Below are 7,538 nucleotides of genomic sequence, written 5' to 3'. Positions count from 1 at the left end.
CACATGTCACAACTAAAAGTTCACAAGCCACAACTAAGCAACTAAAGATCCCGCGTGCCACAACTAAGACCCAGCACAGTCAAATAAATAACAATCAATATTACAAAAAAGTCTGTGCTTACGATTGGCTGAAATGTGTCACAGGCTTCATAAGTGATAAATTAAGTCACTATTGTGATTTAGTTTCAGTTAATTAGAAACACTTCTAATCCAAAGAACTGAATTAAAAATGAGGATTAAATCAGATCCAACACATATTGTACATTATTTCACCATTATAAACTATAATTATAGATCCTGATTGATTATAGATAATTTTATACAGATTCAATTCATACATATTGAAAATTCTAAAGATCATTCTGTTAGCAATAGCTCACTTCCAGAATTCACCAATGAAAATTTCTATTTCAATAGGTGAAACAATATTTTGGAAAAATGTCTGCCCTAAGTGGAGATTTACCTACTGTTGTTCAGTCACTAAGTCATGTCCAGCTCTTTACAACCCCATGAACCGCAGCACGCCAGGATTCCGTCCTTCACTATCTCCCTGAGTTTGCTCAAACTCACGTCCATTGAGTCGGTGATGCCATCCAACCATTCTCATCCTCTGTGGTCCCCTTTTCCTGCCTTCAATCTTTCCCAGCATCCAGGTCTTTCCCAATCAGTCGGCTCTTTGCATCAGGTGGCCAAAGTATTGGAGCTTCAGCATCAATCCTTCCAATGAATAGTCAGTGATGACGTCCTTTAGATTGACTGGCTGGATCTCCCTGCAGTCCAAGGGACTCTCAAGAGTCTTTTCCAACACCACAATTCAAAAGCATCAATTCTTTGCTGCTCAGCTGTCTTTATGATCCAACTCTCACATTCATACATGACTACTGGAAAAACCATATGGACTATATTGACCTTTGTCGGCAAAGTGATATCTCTGCTTTTTAATACACTATGTTTGTTGTAGCTATTCTTACAAGGAGCAAGCATATTTTAATTTTATGGTTGCAGTTACTATCCACAGGGACTTTGGAGTCCAAGAAAATGAAATCTGATACTGTTTCCACATTTTCCCCATCTATTTGCCATGAAGTGATGGGACCGGATGCTGTGATCTTTGTTTTTTGAATGCTGAGCTTTAAGCCAGCTTTTTCATTCTCCTTTTTCACCTTCATCAAGAGGCTCTTTAGCTCCTCTTCACATTCTGCCAGTAAAGTGGTGTCATCTGCATATCTGAGGTTATTGATATTTCTCCTGGCAATCTTGATTCCAGCTTATGCTTCATCCAGCCTGGCATTTTGCATGATGTTTTCCAATAGCTCAGTTGGTAAAGAATCCACCTGCAATGCAGGAGACTCTGATTCAATTCCTAGGTCGGGAAGATCCACTGGAGAAGGGATAGGCTACCCATTCCAGTGTCCTTGGGCTTCCCTTGTGGCTCAGGTGGTAAAGAATTTGCCTGCAATGTGGGAGACCTGGGTTCGATCCCTGGGTTGGAAAGATCCCCTGGAGAAGGAAAAGGCTACCCACTCCAGTATTCTGGCCTAGAGAATTCCATGGACTGTATATAGTCCATGGGGTCACAAAGAGTCAAACACGACTGAGCAACTTTCACTTTTGCTTCACTCTCCATAGAAGTTAAATAAGCAGGGTAACAATATACAGCCTTGACGTACTCCTTTCCCAATTCTGAACTAGTCCATTGTTTCATGTCCGGTTCTAACTGCTGCTCCTTGTCCTGCACACAGGCTTCTCAGGAAGCAGATAAGGTGGTCTGGTATTACCATCTCATTAAGAATATTCCACAGTTTGCTGTGATTCATGTAGTCAAAGGCTTTAGCATAGTCAATGAAGCAGAAGTAGATGTTTTTTTGGAATTCCCTTGCTTTTTCTATGATCCAGCGTATGTTGGCAATTTAATCTCTGATTCCTCTGCTGCTGCTGCTGCTGCTGCTGCTACTGCTAAGTCGCTTCAGTCGTGTCCGACTCTGTGCGACCCCATAGACGGCAGCCCACCAGGCTCCCCCATCCCTGGGATTCTCCAGGCAAGAACACTGGAGTGGGTTGCCATTTCCTTCTCCAATGCATGAAAGTGAAAAGTGAAAGCGAAGTCATTCAGTCGTGTCCGACTCTTCGCAACCCATGGACTGCAGCCTACCAGGCTCCTCCTCTGCCTTTTCTAAATCCAGCTTATACATCTGGAATTGTCAGTTCAAGTACTGTTAAAGCCTAGCTTGAAGGATTTTGAGCATAATCTTGCTAGCATGTGAAATGGGTGCAATTGTACAGTAATTTGAACATTCTCTGACATTGCCCTTCTTTGGGATTGGAATGAAAACTGACCTTTTTCCAGTCCTGTGGCCAATGCTGTTTTCCAAATGTGCTACCATAATGAGTGCAGCAATTTAATAGCATCATCTTTTAGGATTTGAAATAGCTCAACTGGAATTTCATCACCTCCATTAGCTCTGTTCATAGTAATGCTTCCTAAGCTCCACTTGACTTCACACTCCAGGATGTCTGGCTCTAGGTAAGTGAACACACCGCTGTTAAGACCTCTATATATAGAAAATAAAAGTCTTAACTTTAAACTTGTTCTTTACAATTAAAAAGTATACATGCATGATTTAAAATTTCAAACAGTACAAGAAGGTACATAGTGAAAAATCAGGTTTATGGAACACCTATTCCCCACTCGTACCCAAGTACTAATAGTTTCTTGAATATCACTCCCCAAAAACCTACATACATTTTGCTTCTGTGTTGAAAAAGATACTGCCAAGAGATTCTTTTCTTTTCACCGAATGCTGCTATTTATGGCATGATTTATTAGTTTTCCTGTGCAGAATTCCTTTCCACTTCCACATGCCTCTCCTGCCTGGGCTGTAACCAGGGCCTTGATGCCAGCTGGTAGAGGCCACAGCTGTTGAAGACCCTAGCAACGCCTCCATCTCTCAGGCCATCTCCTCACACAGTCTTGATTTCCTTTCCCCCAGCACTGGAGACTTCTCCAACTCTTTCCTTTCAACAGGAAAGAGTATACTGACAAGCTCTTCTTAAAGGCTGGTAGGTGCTAGACTAAACCATTTATTTGACTATACGTTAAGTTTGGGTGTCGAGCATTTCTAGGTCTAGTGCTTATTTTGTGTTCTGAAGTTGCCACTGCAGAGTTAGTTTGGCAGTGACTTCAAGATCTGTGCAGCCCCAGGCAAAAAGAAAACCACCACTGATTCACCTTTCCAAGCAAGAGAGAGGATGAGATGGTTGGATGATGACATCACCAACTCAATGGACATGAGTTTGAGCAAACTCAGGGAGATAGTGAAGGACAGGGAAGCCTGGCGTGCGTGCTGCAGTCCATGGGGTCACAGAGTCGGACACAACTGAGCAACCGAAAAACAACCTCATTAGTATTCACAGTCTCTCAATACATCATTCTAGGCAGGAACTCCCAAATGACCACAAATGACCAGTAAGGTAACACTCTCCCATGTTCAGGTTAAAGCCCAGAAGAGGCAAATTTCACTTTTCCACAGTGACATGTCTTTCTCATTATAAACAAAGCAATTCAACTATTTTGCTCTTATTACCTTTTCTGGGTTTTTTAAAACTTGATTTTTGATGGATATAATATTGTTAACTTGTTCCCCAATTATGAAGTTTGTTTTATTAATTATCTGATGCTTTCAAGTGTAATATTAACCATCTCTACAGTTTAATTACTGAGTTCTCATATCTAATCCAAATAAATCTATTTAAGTAATTGATCTGTGATCAGGGCTCTGCTGAGTTGATTGGGTGAATTTATCTGTGACCTCATTGGTAAAATACAGTACAGAGATGTACATTTATAAGAGTATCAGGTGGGGTAGTTGTACTTGCTGTGAAATAATATTATGCATTTTTATTTCCTATAAGGATGTATACTTTTAGTTTATTGGAAGTATATAACTAATCATCGAATATACCCTGGATTCTTAACATTAGAAGATAATGTCTCAACCTAAAAAGGTGAATAAAAATTTGTTTATATTTTAGTATAATTGAAATGGAAACAGATCTACCTGACAGAGGATGTTAAGTTTCAGCATGAGGCCCATTGTCTAGAGAATCCTGGTTTATTTAGGGCCCTAGTTTACATCATAGGCGAACTGCCTCTGCAAACACTTCCCAAAAAATAACAGGACTGAGTCTGACCCTTGTCAACAGCTGGAAGAGCTGAGCTTTGGAGTTAATCACTGCTCAATGTCTTACTAGCTGCATAATACTGAGTACATTATTGATCTTTAAAAGTCTCAGTTTCCTCATCTGTAAGAAGGAAGTAGTATCTCCTAACCTGCAAGAATGATGTCATCAACATTAGAAATAGGTTTAAAAGAATTTCAAGACAAAGATTTTTTTGGTTACTTTTGAAGTTGCTGCCTCTCATGTTTTTGTTATAACTGAAGCTGAGAAGGCAGTATTGCACAGGCCTACGTGGGGGAAGTGACTCCAAAGTTAATTAGCAAGATGTCTATAGACTATGGAGTGGCTTCCTTCCTATCTGCTTTGGCTCTCTGATCCAGGTTCTGAAACCCTGAAATTGGCTTGTTCTTTCCAGGTGGACACGATTCACCAGATGCTGATCCTTGGGGATCTACACACAAAACATTTCTTTCGTTCTGTCCCTGGGTGTCCATTGAGGCTTCCCTGCTGCTCTGGCACCTACAACAGTAGATACTGTCACTGTGCTTTATTCTCTTTTTTAGCTTTTTGCACTACTGGAAACTACACTCTAAGCTGATAGGTTAACTTGCTCATTATTTGAGTCCACCGTTAAAAATATAAATTCTATGAGGGAAGACGATCTGTCTCTCTTTTTTAACCTTTTGATCCTCGGTGCCTAGAAGAGTGGCTGGAACATACAGTGATTTGATTTCAACAAATAATTTGTTAAGTGAATAAATGATTTAAATAACTGCACTCACTCTGTGCAGCTGAACATAAACTCAGCTCTGATTCAAATACTACTAAATAATTCACTCAAACAAAAATACTATTGGGCAATGTTGATTTTACTGAACATTTTGTATGGGAAATGAAGATAGGGTTTATATTGGCACTCTTCATTAAAAATTGCCCAACCTCACTCACAACAAAAAGAATATAAATTAAAACTGCACTCAGAAGCTTGAGGAGGAGCAAAGAGAACTTCTCTGGGAGATGGGGGAGGCGGAGCGGGAAATGGAAGAGGGGACACAAAGCCCACGTGGAGAGCGGCAAGTCTTTATGGGGGAGTGAACCAGTGCGTGAGATGTTTACACACAGGGAATGATCAGTTAGGGAAATCTGTGAGGATAATGAGAGCTAGCTTCTCACTGTCAGAGAAGGGAACTAAAAAGATGCAAAGGGAGAAAACTAAAATCCATCTCGTGGTGTCAGGTAAGAATTGAAAGCATAGTATAGACTCATAATTTTTACTATAGAAGTAAATAAACAAATATAGACTTGAATATGTGTCTGTTAAGGTGGCCTAAGAACAGAGACACCCCAATAAGAAGGAGCACACCTAGCAGCAGATCGTAACTTCCATACACCACTCTCTGCTAAAAACTTCCTTGAAGAAATTAGTAATTCCAAGTCTGGGTCAGAAAAAGTACAAGCTGGCCCTGGAACATCTCTCTGAATCAGAAAACAAGGAAATGCTCACAGAATGATAGAATTAAGTCAAAAGGATAGAGGAGCCAGGTTGAAGGAGCACCCACTCATCAAATCTAGGGTAATCAGACCAACAATATAAATAATGACAGTAACAGATTATGATCTATTGAATATAATAGAAACCAATGAGTTCACAGTGATATAACTAAAAGAAACAAATTAGTAAAATCAAATTCTAATACAGAAAGAGATATTTATATAATCTCAAAAGGACCCTACCACAGGACATTAGCAATTGCAAAAGGAAAAGATTAAATTTACAATGGAGAATCCTGGCAACCACGACTTCAATCAGATGACCAGAATGAACATCGTCATTAATGCAGTAACTCAAAATTATACACCATCTGATAGGTTACAATGAGAACACATCGTTGCTTCTGTGATATCCCTGCCAAAGATGCATAATCTGAGTTGAGTCAAAAGGAAACATCAGGCAAACCCAAATTAAGAGAAATTTTACAATATATCTGGCCTTTCAAGATCATGAAAGGTAAAGAAAGTGGAAGGAACCATTTCAGATTGAAAGAAGTTAAAGAGGCCGAGCAGCTAAGCACAACACATAATTCTTACTAGATATTTTTTTCTATAAAGGACACATTATGGATAATAAGCTAAACATAAATGGAATCTGAGGGTTAGATGGTAGTTATGCAGCAAAGCTAATGCCCTGAGATTGATGATTTTATTTTGGTTATAAAAACAATGTACTTGTTTGCAAAATATATACGTACGGTTTTCCAGAGTGTAGGAGTTATCATGTCAGCAACTTACTATTAAATAGGGGGAAAAAAAAACTTTCCTATAAGTTTGAGATAGCTTGACATTTTTGAAAAACTGAACTTGATAAAAAAAAAAAAAAAAGAAAGAAAAACCCTAGACACCAAGATGCTATTTGTTACTTACCAGGTTTGTGAAAATCTAAAAATCTGACATACACTGCATTGGCAAGGCTTAGGAAAGACAAGGGCTTTCATTCACTTCTGTTGGGAGTATAAATTGGTACAACTCCTTAGGAGGGAAATGTAGCAAAGCTAATCAAAAATTCCAACCGCATATATGTTGTCCAACAATACCAACACTGGGGATTCTTTCTGTGGGTATGTTTGTGCTAATGCAAAATAAGCTCTATATGAAATGGCATGCTAAGTTGCTTCAGTTCAGTCGTGTCTGACTCTTTGCGACCCCATGAACCGCAGCATGCCAGGCCTCCCTGTCCATCACCAACTCCCGGAGTTTACCCAAACTCATGTCCATTGAGTTGGTGATGCCATCCAACCATCTCATCCTCTGCCATCTCCCTCTCCGCCTGCCCTCAATCTTTCCAAGCATCAGGGTCTTTTCAAATGAGGCAGCTCTTCGCATCAGGTGGCCAAAGTACTGGAGCTTCAGCTTCAGCATCAGTCCTTCAATGAACACCCAGGACTGATCTCCTTTAGGATGGACTGGTTGAATCTCCTTGCAGTCCAAGGGACTCTCAAGACTCTTCAACACCACAGTTCAAAAGCATCAATTTTTCAGCGTTCAGCTTTCTTTATGGTCCAAATCTCACATCCATACATGACTACTGGAAAAACCATAGCCTTGACTAGACAGACCTTTGTTGGCAAAGTAATGTCTTTGCTTTCCAATGTGCTGTCTAGGTGGGTCATAACTTTCCTTCCAAGGAGTAAGCGTCTTTTAATTTCATGGCTGCAGTCACCATCTGCAGTGATTTTGGAACCCAAAAAATAAAGCCAGCCACTGTTTCCACTGTTTCCCCATCTATTTCCCACGAAGTGATGGGACCAGATGCCATGATCTTCGTTTTCTGAATATTGAGCTTTAAGCCAACTTTTTCACTC

Source organism: Bison bison, unplaced genomic scaffold, assembly GCF_000754665.1.
Source record: "Bison bison bison isolate TAMUID 2011002044 unplaced genomic scaffold, Bison_UMD1.0 scf7180017864533, whole genome shotgun sequence".
Taxonomy (NCBI): domain Eukaryota; kingdom Metazoa; phylum Chordata; class Mammalia; order Artiodactyla; family Bovidae; genus Bison; species Bison bison.
Note: the sequence above shows the minus strand (reverse complement) of the source record.